Here is an 18,952-nt window from a genome sequence, read left to right on the forward strand (position 1 = left end):
TCATAATTGATGTATGTTGAAAGCACTAACTATTAAGAGGATTATTGAAAGCATACCCCTATTTATTGATTGTAGTCCTTGCAATGAGTTCAGAAATCTGAAATGTATTCTAATCAACCCAAACACAATAGCTGCACCTCTGTCAGCCTGATTTATGTTCCTTGGTCCAGCAGGATATGGGCATGGAATCTACACAATTGATCTTCCATCCAAATCCACTAGCTCAGTGGCTCCCAAACTATTGCGATCTACGGACCTCTTCAAAAATCGAAAAAAAGTTTATGGACCCCTGCATATACAGGGTGATTCACTACCAGTGCGACAAACTTGCAGGAGGTGTAGGGGGCACAAAGATGAATCGGAATCACATAGCATTGCAGGGTTCGAAATGCCTTCGTCATGTGGTAGGGACGTTGAACCCGAGGTCGCGTGAACAGCGATCCCACTGGAAGTCAGCATTTCCGAACCGGTTCCTGAGGCAGTAGGATGGACGAGTATTCAAACATTGAACTGGCCGACATGCACCTCGTGTATGGAGGTGCGGACTGTAACGGGCGCGCCGCTCTGCACCTGTACCAGGAACGTTTCCCGCACAGGTGTGCTCCTCATCATACGATTTTTGCACGTGTGCACAGAAGGTTACGTGAGACTGGTTGTTTCACGAGAGGTACCATGAATCGAGAGCGAACGACGAGGACGCCAGACAATGAGGAGAATGTCCTACGTCTTGCAGAAGGCAGTACGAGTACTTGAACGATAAGCCAACGATTGGGTATTTCCCAATCCACTGTATGGAGGATACTGTCAACAAACCAAATGAGTTCATACCATCTGCAACGCGTCCAATCATTGGAGCCTGCGGATTATCCGCTCCGGAGGACTTTTGCTACTTGGTTTCTTCAACAGAAACGGTTCGCAAATGCTGACTTCCAGCAGGATCGCTGTTCACGTGACCTCCCGTTCAACGTCCTATACTGCATGACGAAGGCATTTCGGACCCTGCAATGCTATGTGATTCCGATTTCTCTTTGTGCCCCCTACACCTCCTGCAAGTTTGTTGCACTGGTAGTGAATCACCCTGTATATATGTGCTTATATTATTTAGGCAACCCCTGTATAACACAGTACTTCTACATGGTTTTGCTCTAACATGATTGATAAATTGCGGCAATCCTCGCACAACACGCTACTTATATAACACGGTTTACTGAAATTCTCTAACATGGTTAGAGAATTTCAGTAAACCTCGGATAACAGTATTTTTGAGCTTTTGTGGGGGAAAACTCTGCTATTATGTTGGATGTAATTTTTCAATGTTTCCACTCTTTTTTGACTCGCTAGTAAAAAAAAAAAAAATTGAGAAATCCCTGTATTTTATTTTGTTGGGAAATTCCCATGTTACATTCTGTGCTATTGAACTTATACTTGTTGAACTTGTGGAAAAATCTAGGTTTCAAAGTTTTATTACTATTGGATAGCACACCAGGCCATCCAAAAGATTTAAGTCATCCAAACATTGAAGTTATGTTCCTACCGCCACAGTTGTACTGGGTTAATACAACTTTCATTTAGCCATCAAGGCATTATATCGACCTTTAAAACTCGTTCCATCAGAAAATCGTTACAATGGATTTTGGAAAAAATTGATTCCAAATCTATTGAGGTAATGGAAGCATGGAAACATTTCTCAATTGTGGACTGTATCAGAATCATAGCTTTATCGCTGAAAGAAGTAAAACTGTTAATGTTAAATGTGTGTGGAAAAATGTATGGCCAGAGTCAGTTCATTCAGGAAATATGATTGATTGGGCAGAAAATGGAATCTGCGATAGTAGAACTTGCTACGCCGGTAGGAGGGAGGGAAAGGTTTTGATGATATTGACTATTGAAGCCCTTGTGGGTAGCATAGTTGATAGAATCGCCCTCCTCTCCACACCGGCTGGAAAAGACCCGAGTTCGAATCCTGTTGATGAAGGGAGGAATTTTTATGGGTCTTTTTCACGTGGCTGAGTTAGTTGGACTTAGGCAACATGGTTTTTTTCCCCCCAGAAACTCAGGTTTTTTGTCCAGCAAAACAGAAAATCAACCTCAGGACACACGCAATTTATAGACAATATACACACACTAACATGGCCTTAGTCGCCGATGCTCCTAAAAAATAAAAATTATACGATTACTGAAGGTGTTCAAGAATTACTGGCAGAAAAATAAGCCAGCATAGTGGATTTTGTGCAAATGGCATCAGAGGTAAAATCAATTCAGATGATGATGATATCGCAAATGAAAATTCTTAAAACTTCCAAATTTTACATTAAAAAGCATAGAGTAAGGCATAAAGTTATCCGAGCAATTAGAATCTTATTTTCTGAATGCAGATTCTTGAATGAAACAAGCCCTAAGTTCAAAAGGGAGCTTCAAAAATGCTTAGTTCCATACGATGAAATTCACAAAGATTTATCAAGCAAAAGTAAACAAAACCCAGATTACTGATTTTTCAAAGAGAGAAGAAGATACATGAAATCTAGAATGGTGGAACATAAGCTTGCTTTCTTGCATCATATGCCTCTACTAATGCTAATGCAGGCTCATAACAACGCTGAGTTGTCGCCTGATTTCCTAACACTTCTTACATCACGCACACACAAAGAAATTCCCCTTGGCAATATCATGACCCATTCCTGATTGCTCCACAAACATCAAACAAGCAGTGCATTTCAATAGACTGTGATTCAGAGGACAACCGCCCCCCCTTCCCCTCAGTTCTACCCTGAGCCACAGAACTTCCACTAGTTTGAGCCTTTTGCTTTGCTGCTCTGGTCTGAGTCATGATTTCTATACAAGTTCAATAAAATTCCAATACAAAATATAACCCTAAACCTATATCCCAATGCAGTTATAACACTATATATATGTATTTCGGTATCGAATATTATCTCCAAGTTAGATTATATGACTTTCTTATCCCCTCCCTGTCAACTTATATGTATTAATTGATGATGTTATGTATGTAATAACTAGGTTGCTATATTTATTTAGTTAAAAAAGTACAATTCAATTGACAATGAAATTTAATAAGATACGATTTAATAAGATTAATAATCTTATTTAATCTTATTAAATAGGGCCCTGAGAGTTACTCAGAGCACCCAACCAAAATAACTAAAACAAATGATCATCACACCAGTCTCTATTCCACCCAGTGCTAAGAATTTAAAGAAAAATAGTAAAGAAAGCAGAATAGTGTAGAACAAAAAAAAAAAAAACAAATCAGATGGAAATAGGAGATAAAAATGAACAAGATGAGTCTATACTTAAGATCTTTACCAAAGAAGAGATGGATGCAGGGAAACCATAATTTTCAAAGAAGGAAAAACCTAAACCTGAAAGGCTAAAGTCAAAATTACAAAAAGACATATAAAAATTAAAGCCAAAAAATGTATAGTTAAATTACTTGTGTTGCCCTTTGATTCTCCTTTGTGAATTGGGGTCAAATTTGCACATCTGAAGTCCATGGGTACCTCCCCTGAGTCCAAAGAAGCTCTCATAATTGTGGCTAAGGGTTTGCTTACTTCCTTTGCTGCCTCTTTTGATATAACTGGATAGATCTCATTCACCCCAGGTGCCTTTTTTATGTTTATCTTCAACAATTTCTCCTCCACTTTCCTCTCAGTTATTACAAAATCATCTAGCTCACTGCCAGAGTTTAACTCATTCCCCTCCTGAATAACTTCTCATGTGTGAATGTAGATGCAGAATACTTGTTTAGTTTGTTAGCAGTCTGAGCAGGATCATCAACAGTTGAACCATCAATATCCAGTGGACCCATCTGATTCATTCCTTCTAGAGTTTATATAGGTAAAGCCTTTGCCTGCCTAATCTCCTTTGTGACTTGGTTACAGACCAGCTTATATCTATCACAGGCTTCCATGTCACCCATTATTTTATATGTATCCCATTCATTTTTCTTCTCTGCCACATGTCTCATTAGTTCAGCTGACATCCATTTGGCCTAAACCTTGAAAAATATTTCTTAGTTGGTATGTAAAGCCTAGTAGCTTCCAAGATTAATTCTTTGAATTCTTCCCATTTTGAATTTGCTGTTGGTAACATCATCAGTTGGCCCACCATATAGAATTTAAATACTGTGTCAGACCTCCGTAGTCACTTTTACGAAAGCAAAAAACCTTACCTTTACCCCTGATGGTAGTTACCTCTTTGAGTAAATCCCACTTGAGCACATTGTGATCACTGCCACCTAGTGATTCCTTTATCTGCAGATTCTTAATGCATGAAGAATCACTACTGATAATCAGATCAAGAGTATTACCCCTTCTAGTTGCCTCCCGAACATGCTGATGTAGAAAAAAATCATCCAATAAATCCATAAAAGCCTTGCTACTGTGTGTGTGACCAACCCACAAATTCCAGTCAATATCTGGGAAATTAAAATCCCACATGATAAGACTGTCTGATTTACTGGCTCACTCTATTTCCCTGTACAGTTTCTTATTATACTCATCAGAGTCATTAGGCTTATAACACACTCCTACTCTCAATTTTGATCTCCCAATGCTTATGTCACACCAAAGTGACTCGACACTGCACTGTCCAGCGATGTTAACTGGCTTCACTTCCTTGGTTTTTATGTGTTTCTTAACTAATAGCATAACCCCTCCTCCCTTCCTGTCCTGTCTATCCTTCCTGTACTCATTGTATTCCTCAAATTCCAGTTCTGCCTTCCTTATATCTGTGTGACACCACGTCTCTGATATCCCAACAATATCTGCCTTTGATGTTTTGAGCAATACTTCAAATTCATCAAATTTATTTACCAAACTCCTAGCATTGGTGTACATGCAAGTATACATGCACATGTTCCTATTCTTAGTTACCCTAACACAACCCATGTGTTTACTTGTACTGCAATGACTCCTAGCAGTCTCTGAAATACCCTGCCTCTTGTTTTCCAGGCTGCTGCTCATTCCAATAGAAGAAGTGCAAGAATCACTTTCACCTCTCCTAGCAGTTACTCTTAATCTATTAGACAGTCTGACAACAATCTGAGTGTGAGAGAATATTCATCGAGGTGTTGGGAAGGGAAACTGAGTTCAGATTTTATTTTGATGAAATTTTGGAAATGCTGTTGACAACCAATCCTAAATAGCAATACTATTTTTATAAACAAAACTTTACCACATTTCTGAAAAGGGGTAATGTTTGCAATAGTATCATTGATCAGTTATAATCAGTTGTCTAACAGATAGTCCAAACAAAAATCTATACACAGAAAAATCCTAGGTAAGCTAACGATTGAAAGCATACCAAATTAATGAACAGTCCTTTGCTCTCACTGAAATATAATTTCTAGTACAGTGTGGACTTTAAAAATCTCCTCCTGTTTTTTCTTGTTTTGGTGAAAAAAACAAATGTCCTGTTTCCCTCCTGCTTGCAGTTATCCAAACTTCAGTTTTTCAAAAGTCAGCAGCTTTGGAGAGATGAGATATTTATGCATCCTGGAAACCTAGTACTGATACTAGGTTTCCAGGATGAAAGATAAAAGATAGTTCAACAGCACGAAGTATTTGCTCTTTAACAATTAGTGTATTGAAAAATTTCTCTATTAGTATTTACTCAGTGGTTTCAGTGTACCTGTTTTTCTAACTTGTTTATATCACTAAACTTTTAATGTTTAGTACTTGTTGAGTTGAAAATTTTTTGATGTCAGCATGGTGGAATTCTTATAAACCTCATCATAAATTAAAATCATATCAGTTAACATGACAAAAAGTGAAAGATTTGTATTGTATTCCGTAATATCAGTTTAACAAGTGCTATTATGTTAAGAACATCTTGTTTTTAATGGAACCTATTCATCATAGAACCTTAAGTAACGGACAAGTTGTCACTAATAGTGTACACTCTGCCACATGTTAATCATATAAAAGTAATTGGTATGATTAATGTATTAGAACAACATTGTTCATGTTGATATTGCTATGTATGTTGTTTTACAGTCATATTATTATAATATAAATTTGAACATAAAAATGTTTTGCCATTTTACACAGTTTTGTAATTTATGATTACACTAAGCTGAAAGTATAATAATAGAGGAGTGCCCACAGAACTCTCTGTGGGCACTCCTCTATGATTCGGTTAAGGTAGTAAATCTGTTTGAGAAGGAGAGAAAAGAGGGCAATAAACATAAGAAAAATTTGACTAATGTATTAAATGAAATAAAAGTTTTAAGGATAATGATGAAGAAATGAGACATGTGAACAGGAATATCGAAATGGACTTAAAACATTGACAGTAAATATATGAATCAAGTTGAGGATATTGACAATTTTAATAATTCTGTCAACATTGGCGCTGACAAACATCAGTATGCTTCACACGCTTCTGGATATCAGTAACAAGATTTAGTAGAAAATGAACTGGATTATGAACCAGATTTAATAGATTCACAGTTGTTTGATAGAGATGGACTGAATAACCAAAATAAGCAGAAACAAGCGCTTAATGATTTTCATAATGAACCAATTAATGTTGTCATGACTTGTATGAGAAGAAAGTTAGAGGAATTTTTATTTGCTAAAGAACATGGAATCAGTAATGATCCTATCTTTCAAATATTGGCTAGAAGGGATTATCTGTAAAGTTTGGCCTTGAAATTGGGAAAAGATAATGAATGCTTGAAAGAGAGAAATAGATGTTTAGTGGGGATCACTAACTGAATACATTGCAATAATTACAGGTTTTACGTGTACTGGTAAGGTATACAGTGAGGTTATTAAAAATGGTGTTAAGGAAAACAGGAAGGATAACATAACTAATTATGACAGCAATAATGGGCTTAGAAATAATGTTAGTTCAAATAATATACTTCTGATGAGGCCTGAGCATGATTCTAAATTTAAGTCTAGCATGGATGTAGAAAAAGCAGTCGCTAAAATCATGGAAAATTCGTTTAAAAGGGTACAAATTAGGAGAATGCGAAGACTACCTGATAAGAGTATTGCGATTGAGACTAACAAAGAGCTTGAGGATATTAGGACAAATGACCTCATAAAGAAATTGAGATTGAATATCACTAAGCCTAAGAAACCTGGTTTAAAAATAATATTATATGGTGTAATTAAGGACATAAATAAAGATCTACTTAATGAGTTATATGAAAGAAACCTCATAGATACAGTACAGAAGTATAGATAAGAGGGGAACCTAATACATATAGGTCTGTGCAGAGATGATGAGGTGAAAATACGTTTTTCTAATGAAAACAAAAACAAAAATGGATTTAACTGCATCTTGGAAATATCCTGTAGAGTTAAAAAGTTTCTTGATAAACAAACACAGATCTTTATTTGATTGATGTCCTTACAGGTTTAAGGAATTTCATTTGGTTACCATTTTTTGTAATTGTCAAAGGTATTTGCACACTTCTAAGACATGTAGAAGTGATACCTCAGTTTGCAATCATTATGGTGTGATGGGCTATAATTTTAAATTCTGTAAAAATAAAAACAAACCTCAGTGCTGTTCCAATTGTAGTGCAAAAAATAGGTCTATTGCTCATTCAGTTAGAGATAAGAAGTGTCCTGAATACATATTTGCACTGAAAGTTACTAAGGAAAGAACGTATTCTGCACTTTACGGTAATGAGCAATAGCACTCTTACCCATAGAAATAATATGTACGGCGAACTTAAGGTTCTCCAAATTAATGCGTAGTGTGCAAGATCTGTAGCAGATGAACTAAGATTAGTTGGTGAACGTGAAAGGATTGACATTGTCTGTGTTAAGGAACCTTATGTTTATAGAGGTCAGCTGGATAACTGGATATCCCATCTCTATTAGAGTTGTCTCAAAGAAGTATGACAAATTAAGGGCTGCTATATTAATTTTCAGCTCTGATCTGGTTGTGATCAGAATTGATTCCTTATGTGCATTGCATGCAGTCTGTGTTGGTATTGAAGCTAGTTGGGGACAATTTTTCATTATATCTATGTATTGTCAGCCTGATGCGGACCTTCATTGCTCTCTTAGCTATTTGGAGAAACGTTATTCAGATTGAAAAGCAGAAAAGCGATTATATGATTCTAGATTTATGGATGCCAGAGGCAGGTTATTGGAAGAGCTGATATCCTCATCTAAATTTGAGATCATTAATAAGCCTGGTAATGAACCGACATTTTGGACTATTAATGGTGAACCTATGGTGAAGTTAACCATTGTACGGCCTTCAATTTCATATCTAATTGGCAAGTTAAACCAGATTGGATTAACAGCGATCACAGAGCAATTACTTTGTGCCTCATGCATTACAACTTATTTCACCAAAAATTGTCCTAACAATTTTTGGTGAAATGTCGTTAGCTGAGTTGAATAGGATTAATGCACTTGATTTGGTTCAATTATTACAACAGAAGTTATTTGATGCCTGAAGGGAGTCAATGAAATTAAAGCAAAGGAAACATGCTCTGGTGCAGTGGTGGTCCTCTGACCTTACTGATCTCCAGAGGGAGGTCAACAGGGCATGTAAGAAGTTCCAACGTCAGAAATTGTGGGATAATAAAGAATTTACTGCTAGGTTGAAAACTGAGTATCAATTGATCAAAAGAAAATATACCCATTTAATAGCTAAAAGGAAATTCGATGCACGGAAAAACTTAGTGCAAATAGCTGGTAATGAGGATCCATGGGGGACATTGTTTATAAGTTGTGTTTACACAAATTAAGGCCATCTGGGGATATGATAAGTTCTATGCATTGTGGAGACTGAAACTGTAGATTGGCTTGGCAGTATTAATGTAATACTTGATTACCTAGTCAATGGATCTCATCATCATATGGAGGAGGTGGAGTATTCTGATAGTACTGATCAGTTAGATTGTGGTTGTGTTAGCAATATTCAAGAGGAACCATTTTCAGTGAAAGATCTTAATTCAGCTGTTAACAAAATTTGTAATAATAGGTGTCCTGGTATAGACCTCGTTGAAGGGAATTAACTGGATCTTGGAAATATCCTGTAGAGTTAAAAAGTTTCTTGATAAACAAACACGGATCTTTATTGGATTGATGTCCTACAGGTCCTACTGTTTCCTGAGCATCTTCTGGTTTTCAACAAATGTCTGCTTGAATGAATTTTTCCCTTGCTTTGGAAGGATGCTCTTCTTAAGATCATTTTGAAGTCACCTGAAAAGCCTAAAACTGAGCCCACTTCTTATTGTCCAATTGTGCTTCTTCCAGGTTTGGGCAAGGTCTATGAATGCATGCTTTCACAGCAAATATTGTAATACAGGTAACCCTCGTATAACACAGTAGTTAGGTGCTTATAAAATCTTGTGTAGAGTGAAACTGTGTTATATGGGACTAAGAACCAGTGCAAAAGGGGAGTGGGGGGGATTATGTTCCAAGAGCTAACAAAAATACACCATTTTGTTAACAAAATTAATAAAAATACACCATTCTAGATTTCGTGTATCTTCACGAAATCTAGGTTTGTTTGCTTTTGCTTGATAGACCTTTGTAAACTTCATCGTATGGAACCAAGTTTTTGAAGCCTCCTTTTGAACTTTGGGATCCTTTCAGTCGAAGAATCTGAATTAAACAAATAAGACTGTAATATGCCATTTCCACCAACAAATCCACTTCACCAGCCTCTTTTTCTACCAATAATTCTTGAACGTCTTCAGTAATATCTTTATTTAATTTTTTTTAGTAGCATCGGCAACTAAGGCTATCCTGTTGTGTGTTCTGAGATTGATTTTCAATTTTTCTGGACGAAAAACTCAATTTTCCAGGAGGGAAAACCATGCTGTCCTCGCCTGAGACAGATAACTCAGCCACGTTGTGAAAAGAAAACCCATAAAAATTCCTCCCATTATCAACGGGATTCGAACTCAGGTCTTTTCCACCCGGTGTGGTGATGACACCGATTCTACCAACTGTGCAACCCATGAGGATTCAGTAGTCATATCATCCCCTCCTTCCCCTCCTATTGACTTAGCAAGTTCTACTATTTGCAGCGATTTCCATTTTCTGCCGGTTCGACCATGAATTGGCTCTGGCCATACATTTTTCCAACAAGCATTTATTGTTGACAGTTTTACTTCCTTGAGCGATAAAGCTACGATTCCAATACAGTCCACAATTAAAAAATGTTTCTATGCCTCCATCACTTCAATTTCCCATCAATTCAATTCGGATTCAATTTTTGCCAAAATCCATTGTAAGAATGATTTTCTGATGTAATGAATTTCAAAGGTATATATAATAGAAGTTGTACTAGGTTCCTTCCACTAGGTGGAAGGAACATTACTTCAACTTTTGGATGACAATCTTTTGTATGGCCTGGCACGTTATCCAATAGTGATAAAACTTTGATTTTTCCACAAGTTCAACATCACAACCTAACACAGGGATTTCTCAACAAAGTAAAATATGGAAATTTCACATACACTTGGTCGTCGACTTACGACCTACTCGACTTACGACCGGCCGCACTTACGACCACAAAAAAAATATATATAATTAATAATAAATCAGGAAATCACTACTGAGGACACCCATAACCCAGGTGAGGAGGCACGTCGATGACGGGAGGCCTGAGGACAGCACCAGGCACATACACTCAGTCGCTCTCTCTCTCTCTCTCTCACATACACCCAGTCGCTATTAAGCATCTGTTGCGTGTGGTGTATTAATTAAAATTCCACTGAAATACGCATAATATGTTTAGTAAAAGGAAAATGTCTTCATCTACATATACGTCAGCTAAGAAGTCAAGGAAAACTATTGATTCAGAGTGTAAAACGAAAATTATCCAGCAGTATGAAAGCGGAAAGAAAGTGAATACGATAGCACATGACTTGAAATTATCACATTCCATGGTATCGACGATACTGCACCTATTATGTCTACAGTTTTAACCAAACAATGACAGGAACCCATCCATGAAATGGAGAAACTGTTATTTATGTGGATGGAAGATTTAATACAAAAAAAAAATACACCCATGAGCCTTCACACAGTGCAAGCAAAGGCTAGAAGTTTGTTTTTCGGAGTTTAAAATCACGCGCCGGAGACGATTACGCTGAAGATTTTCAGGCTAGTACTGGGTGGTTTAAGCGTTTTAAAAAAAAGATTTGCTTTGCATATGTCTCTATAAATAAACATCTCCTACCTCAACCCAAGAACATGACCCTGACGATGCACAACCCAGCACAAGCAAAGATTAAAAATTGATTTTGTAAATTTCATTTGTATTAATTTTTACATTAATTTTAGTGTTTACAGTACATTATGCACAGTATTATTTTTCACATTATGTACAATATAATTATAGATTGTAGTTTTTGTTTTTTTTATAAACAGTACGAATAATAAACCAATTAAAATGTAGAGAACGTTTGAATTTAAGCTCATAGAGAGAGATACCTTCATTTCTACGCCTAGTACAGTATCGCTAAGTAAAAGATAAAAACATTGCTGTATTTAAAATGAAAAATAAAAGATGATAAAAATTTAAAAGATTATAAAAATAAATTAAAGATGATAAAAATTTAAAAGATTATAAAAATAAATTAAAGATGATAAAAATTTAAAAGATTATAAAAATAAATTATAAAGATGATAAAAAGATTAGAAAGGTTAAAAAATACTGTTAATAAATATATGGCCGACATACGACCAGATCGACTTACGACCGGTCAGTCAGAACAGAAGTCGGTCGTAAGTCGATGACCAACTGTATTTCCCCCCCCCCTTTGTATAAAGATTAGCGAGTCAAAAGTGGGGATTCACAAAAAAAGAATGGAAATGTTGAAAAATTACATCCAACATAATGGCAGAGTTTTCCCTCACACAGAAGCTCAAAAATACTGTGTTATTTTGTTATGCAAGGTTGCCACAATTCTCTAACCATGTTAGAGCAAAACCGTGTTATTCAAGTACCATGTTCTACGAGGATTTTTGCACTTAGTCAGTCATGTTAGAGCGAAACCGTGTTGTAGAAGTACCGTGTTATAAGGGGGCTGCCTGTATATGCAAGAAAATTTGTGGCTTTCAAATAAACAATATGGCTTTACTATTGGTCATGGTATAGAGGATACTTTAAAATCTTTGGTTAAATTGATTAGAGATTCAAATGCAAAATATGTTCTTGGCATTTTCATTGATTTTGAAGGGGCTTTTGATAATATCTCTTGGGACAGTGTGTTATTGATGCTTTGCTTTGAAAAATGCTCCCATCAGCTTTATAGTGTCACAATGAATTATTTTAAGGAAAGATCTTTTATGGTTCGAATTTGGTAACTAGATTGAGGATGTCGGCAAGGATCTGTTTTTGGGCCACTAATGTGGAAATTGGCATTAGAGGATTGGTTACGAAAGGATTATTAGCATTAGCATGATGCAATAAAGCAAGCTTATATAGCATCAGCCAAAAAAAAAAAAAAAAACCCCTTCTCATTTCACCCATCCACTCGCTCTAAATGTTTGTCTAGTTATGCCTTGAATCTATTTAAGCTATCAACTTCTACAACAACAGGTGGAAGTTTGTTCCAGCAATCAACCACCCGCCGACTAAAGGCAAACTTCCGCACATCTATCCTACAACCGTCTTTCCTCAATTTGAATTTATGTCCTCTCAGGCAATTATTCTGAGCAAGAGGAAGAATCCCATCAGCATTGAGCATTCTCAAACTACTCAAGGCTTTATACACCTCAATCAGATCACCTCACAGGTGCCTAGTCTCGAGACACTAATTTGCAAAACTGAAGCCTTTCTTTGTAAGAGCAACCCTTTGTTCCATTCACTAATGTTGTTGCCCTTCTCTGTATTCATTCTAGCAGCTGTATATCCTTCTTAAAATGAGGCCTCCAGACCTGTATACAGTAATCAAGGTGTGGCCTGACCATTGCCTTATACAAGAGGATAATCACCACCTTATCCCTGCTAGAAAAATTCCTGTATATCATTGACAAGACACCATGAGCTACTCTTGCAGACTGTCTGCACTGCTCAGAAAACTTCATGTTCCTGCACAATTACCCCAGGTCCTTTTCATTCTCTACCACTGTCAGTGTAGTCCCACACAGTTGATATGTTACGCTGTAGTTACTGCTTCCCATATGCAGTACATTACATTTGTCAATGTTGTTAAACTTCAGTTGCCACCTCTAAGCCCATCTGCTCAACTTTTCTAGATCCTGTTGCAGCAGCATACTGTCATTAGTGTTATTAAAAACCCTGCTGACCTTTGTAATCTCTGCAAACTTGGACATTAAGCCTACCATCATCAATATCAATAATAAATGCAGAAAACAACAATGGATCCAACACTGAATCCTGAGGGACTCCACTAATAACTTAGTTCACAAAGAGCAGTGCCCATTAATACCACTCTCTGTCTTCTCCCACTCAACCATTCCTATATCCATAGCAGCAATTTGCCTTGAATGCCACACTGCTCCAATTTGTGCTGAAGTCTTCCATGTGCAACAATATCAAAAGCCTTTCTAAGATTCAAATATATGATTATAAAATTATTACCTGTTTCAGTTCCTTTGTGACCACATCATTGTATCCAATCAGATTGGTCAGACAAGACTTCACCTTAACAAACACATGCTGTGTCCGAGCTATAACTGAAGTCTTGTCTAGATGATTGTGCAGTGTTTCTTTAACGAGTGCCTCCATTAATTTCCCTGGAACAGAAGTTAAGCTAACAGGTCTGCAATTACTTGTGTCGCCCTTTGATCCTCCTTTGTGAATTGGGGTCACATTTACACATCTCCAGTCTATGGGTACCTCCCCTGAGTCCAAGGAAGCTCTCATAATTATGGCTTAGGGTTTGCTTCCTTCCTTTGCTGCCTCCTTTAATATAACTGGATAGATCCCGCCCACCCCAGGTGCCTTTCTTATTTTTATCTTCAACAATTTCTCCTCCACTTTGCTCTCAGTTATTTCAAAATCATTTAGTTCACTGCCAGAGTTTTAATTCACCTCTGGCATTCCCCTCCCTGAGTAACTCCTCATATAGTCATGTTCATGTGATTCCATATGCGGATGACCAGGTAATTTTAGTTGAAGGCTCTTCACTGCTACAAATTGAACTACGATCTAATGAAATAATAAAAGATCTGAATTCTTGGTGTAACTTCCATAAATTAACAATATCTGGGTCAAAAACAAAAATATTATTGCTAAATGGGAACCTATCTGTTTGTAGAGAAACCCATGTGCTGATTGGTTGTGAAAGTTTAAAGTCCATTTAAGAATATTAAATATCTTGGAGTCTTCAGTGACAGAGGTCTTTGATTCAATATCTATATCAATTTTCCATCTGAAAAGGTTGTAAAATTTGTTAACATAATAGCAAGAATTACTAGGAGGGAGTGGGGTATTAGGGGTAGGGCACTATCTCTTCTTTATGACTGTTTTCTTTCCTATTGTTTCTTATGGTATCTCAGCTTGGTTAAACTGTGTTAATCTTAAAAAATATATAAGAAAACTGCATTCCATTTAGGGGATGATGCTCCTGAAGATGGCTCTAGTTTGTAGAACTGTCTCTACTGATGCCCTACAGATTGTCGCAAGGAAAATGCCAATAGACCTCTTTCTGATTTACAGAGTAATGACTTTCAACATTTGACGTGGAATTCCTTTTATTATTCGTGATCTTGAGTTGGATTTGGTTAATGATCCTAAGAATGAGGCCAAGCGAATCTTAGATATCTTAATGACTCTTTTGGAATCATAAATGGCTAACTCAAAATCATAGATGGGCTAACTCAAAATCATAGATGGGCTAACTCACAACCATAAAAATGGATTGTGCCAAATTTACAAATAATGTTTTATTTTATTTACCATCATGGCCCATTTTTAGCAAAGCTGAATGAGCTGGTGGTTTTGGAAAGGTTGCAGTTTCACTGCATAGTTCTGAAGACATGGTGTCATGTTTTATATTATTGTCCTGAGTATTTGGATCTCAGAAATGAATTTTTATTTGCTAGGCCCGTTACAAATATTGCGATTACCAATCTTGCTCACCTGACTGAGGACAATTAGGTTCAATTAATTAAAACTCAGGAAGATTTCCCAGCTTTTCAAAAATTTTACAAGAAATTTTTCCAGAGAAGATTAGTGCTGCTTGAACTTGAGGAATGAACAATAGAAGGCTTATAGATTATTGATATGAGTTCTGTGTAAAAGTTAAAGATGCTGAAATAAACAGTGTAATTGACCTGGTAGTTAAATGATGTCATGTGGCTCATTGTGCCATGTGCTTGTCCTGTGGTTCCTTGTGCCACAATTTATATTTCTGTATATCATATGAATGTGTATATTATCTGTATATAATATATATGTATATAGTGGAGTTGCCAGTTTCTGGCTAGGGGTCACTTACTAATAAATAAATTAAAAAAAATTGATTTTTTGGCAATATCATATATCTCTATTGGGGATTACCCTGACTTCTAATCTCTTTTTGTCATAAGCACATTACAAATATTGCTTCCTCTACAACTAAAACTGAGTTTTTTCTTTTGCTGTCAGCATTACTTTTCTTCCAAACAGCTGTTCACTCTGTACAAGTCGCAAATCTGACCTACCATGGTATATTGTTCCAAATCTCAGGTGGTGCCCCCAAAACCTCTCTCAGGCTTCTAGATTCCATTCAAAAGAGGGTAGTTAGGTCAATTAATGACTCATATCTAACAGTCTCTCCACTCTTTGTTTCATAGACATTCTGTAGATACTTCAATGGGCACTGGTCTTCTGAACTGGCTTCTATGATCTCCCCCCCCACTCTCTTCCAAAGCAGTCTGAATGCATGCCACAACCAGTCAACATCCTTTTACTGTCCAACTTTAAATTCACAGAATCAACTTTTCCTTCTTCTTCCTCATTTATCCATTCAACTTTGGTTTCCTGGAACAACCTTCCTTCATAAGTGTTTCCTGAAAATTGCAGTCTTCAGAAGTCCAAGTCTATGTCAACAAATATCTTCTCAGCCTTCAGCCCATGCATGGTTCTAAGTACTATAGATTCTAATACCTCTTGTGTTTGGGGTTTTTCTATATATCAAGTGTAATAACTTAGTTTGTCGATGATACAGTTTTGCCAGGGTGGTTGACAGCAATCAGGCTATGCTATTTCAACAAGATCTGATAAATTAGGTAGAAGTATTGTTAAATTTTACAGTAAAGTTTAATATAACTGTTCAAATGTTAAACTTTAAATAACTACAATAAACACAGTATATACATGATAAACACATGGGGACAAATTTAAATCAGAAAGGATGATGGAAGGATTAATATTAAAATTTATCTTCAGCTGGTGAGTAAGTTGAGTAATGCCTTCAAAGTAAACAAAGACACTCAAATGGCATCTGTTAGACATGCCTTTATGTTTTAATTATGAAAAGCCAATTTTTAGCTTGTTTTTAGTGAATTGAAAATGGTAATCTACAGTGGCAGACAAAAAAACTGCATCACTTGTGAATTTGGCAAATAATGTGTTTTGCATTGTCGGTTGCAGAAATGTTTGAAATTCATTTGTTAGATGGGATATATATCCCATCTAACATATGGGATATCTCTATATGGGATATCTCTTATGAATGAAATCCAATAAAAAGGCTGCACCTGATATACCTAATTGCCATAAATATCTTCCCAAAGAATAAAATGCATAATTAATGGAAATATGAAAAACATGCAAATGGCAATCATGACAACCAAACATACATTTTATTGCATTTATATCTACAAACTGAAATGACAAGTTAACGTAATAGTATTATGTACTATAAGTCCTCAATATTTTGTTGTTCCTCCTTGAGCTGCAATTACAGCCCTGCAACGATCTGGCATAGAGTTAATCAACTTCTGGATATATTCATGGTGCCACACCTTACAAAGCTCTCCTGCTGAATCTTACTCGTTGGCTTCTTCTGAGCAATTTTAGATGACCTTATTTACCAGCAATTTTCAATAGGGTTCAAATGTGGACTGTTGCCGGGCCAGTCCAACACTGTCATGCCAGCATTTCTGAGGTATTACTGCACCTAAAGGAGAAAAACGAGGGAAAACATTGTAAGTATGTTTTAAGCCTTGAGACAAGAAGACAAACTCATCATTAAATTTAAATAGCATAAAACTTACCAATTTCGCTGTGTGGTTAGGTGCCGAGTCCTTTTGAAAAATGCAGTTTTGGATGTCTGTGTGGTGATCCCTAATAATGGGTTTCAGGCACTCCTCCAAGATAGCTGTGTAGGTTTCTGTTTACCGTTCCATTAATAAACTTAATTCGCCTCACCCATTTGCTTGTTATGCATCTCCAGACCATGTGGCCAGTGGGGAACTTTACAGTCGGAGTTATGCAATCAGGATGGTATTCCTCCAATATTTGTCTTCTGACATATCGCTTCCTCCGAGCCATGCAAGGTTGAATTTCGATTTGTCAGAAAATATGATGGTGTCCATTGCTCTTTTGTCCATGAAACATGCATTTTAGCCCAAGCAAGTCGTTTCTTCCTCATTTATTGGGTCAACAAAGGCTTCTTCTTGGACTGATAGGCATGCACACCACATTCTGAAAGCCGTCTTTGGATAGTTCGTGCACTTGTTTCAAAACCAGAGGCCATCTCAAAGTCCGGTTTTAGAAGCACTAGCATGGTGATTACGAAGGCATAGCCATTTCAAATATCAATCTTGGGAAGGCATAGTGAAGGGATCCTCTTACCAGGAGAGGCTTAAGTTCTGCAAATTGCAGCAGCTGGAGACTAGGCACCTGTGCGATGATCTGATTGAGGTGTATAAGGCCTTGAATGGGATGAGCATGCTGAATTCTGATGGGATTCTTCCACTTGTTCAGATTATGAACCTAAGGGGCCATAAATTGAAATCGAGGAAGGACAGATGTAGAATAGATGTGCGGAAATTTGCCTTTAGCCAGTGAGTGGTTAATTGCTGGAACAAATGTGGAAGTTGATAGGTTAAATAAATTTAAGGAGGAACTGGACAAATATTTAGAGGAGATTGTTTTGTAATTTTTTTTTTTTTGGCCGATGCTGCATAAGCTCATATGCTTGCTTTCTTGCATCACATGCCACTACTACGTTTCACTACAAATTTTACTATTTTTAAGGTGATGTAGTTTTTTTGTCTGCCAGTGTATTAATTATGCTTTGCTAACTCAATTAAAAAACTATTAAATAAAAATAAATGAGAGAAACCAATAATGATATAAAGATAATAATAAAGATGGATTCTATCATATTTTGTAGATTTTAAGGTCACTCATCATCACCAGATCAAAACATAGACACTTGCATGGCATCTGGCAGATGCAAAGTAAATGTTTATTTTTTTTAGCTGTTCATTTAGCTGGAGAAACTAAAGCTCTGCAGCAAGATTTAACATCTGTCACTTGGGGCTTGCAGATGCAATGTCGAAATGGGAATTTTCTAGGAGAAAGATAGATGCTTTTGCTCTCTTAGTGTCTGTTATTTTCTGCTTTCATTAAATGAAAGAAGAAACTACTGTATGACTAGATTGAGAATATTGGTGGGATAAAGATAAATAGAAGTATTTAAAAAATGCTCTATTAGCAGGGAAGGTTAAAGAAATTAGACAAATTATTAAAAGGGACAGTAAATGAAGTTGGTATTTTTTTTTAATGGCTGATGCAGTATATAAGTTGTCCCTGCATTATTTTTTCAATATTACTTACTAAATTCTAATGCCTATCTTTTGCTTATCTGTCCCATTCACATAGCAGGCAACAATATTTCACGTAACCTAAGAAATACATAACCTTGATTGAATATTTGCAGCCAGCAGAAATATTTTTTAAGCGTTTGTAATAGTCATTATTTTAAAAAAAATGCCTGTATATTTTTAAAATGAACAGCTTCCAACAGTTGGAGATCCTG

At 36.5% G+C, this 18,952-nt stretch overlaps 1 protein-coding gene across 1 annotated transcript in view; it reads left to right on the forward strand.

Moving 5' to 3' along the window:
- Window positions 1–18,952, forward strand: part of LOC150074985 (very-long-chain 3-oxoacyl-CoA reductase-like) — a 229,000-nt gene that overhangs the window by 103,213 nt on the left and 106,835 nt on the right. The window lies entirely within an intron of this gene.

Source organism: Mastigoproctus giganteus, chromosome 14 (assembly GCF_048544385.1).
Source record: "Mastigoproctus giganteus isolate SK-2022 chromosome 14, ASM4854438v1, whole genome shotgun sequence".
Taxonomy (NCBI): Eukaryota; Metazoa; Arthropoda; class Arachnida; order Uropygi; family Thelyphonidae; genus Mastigoproctus; species Mastigoproctus giganteus.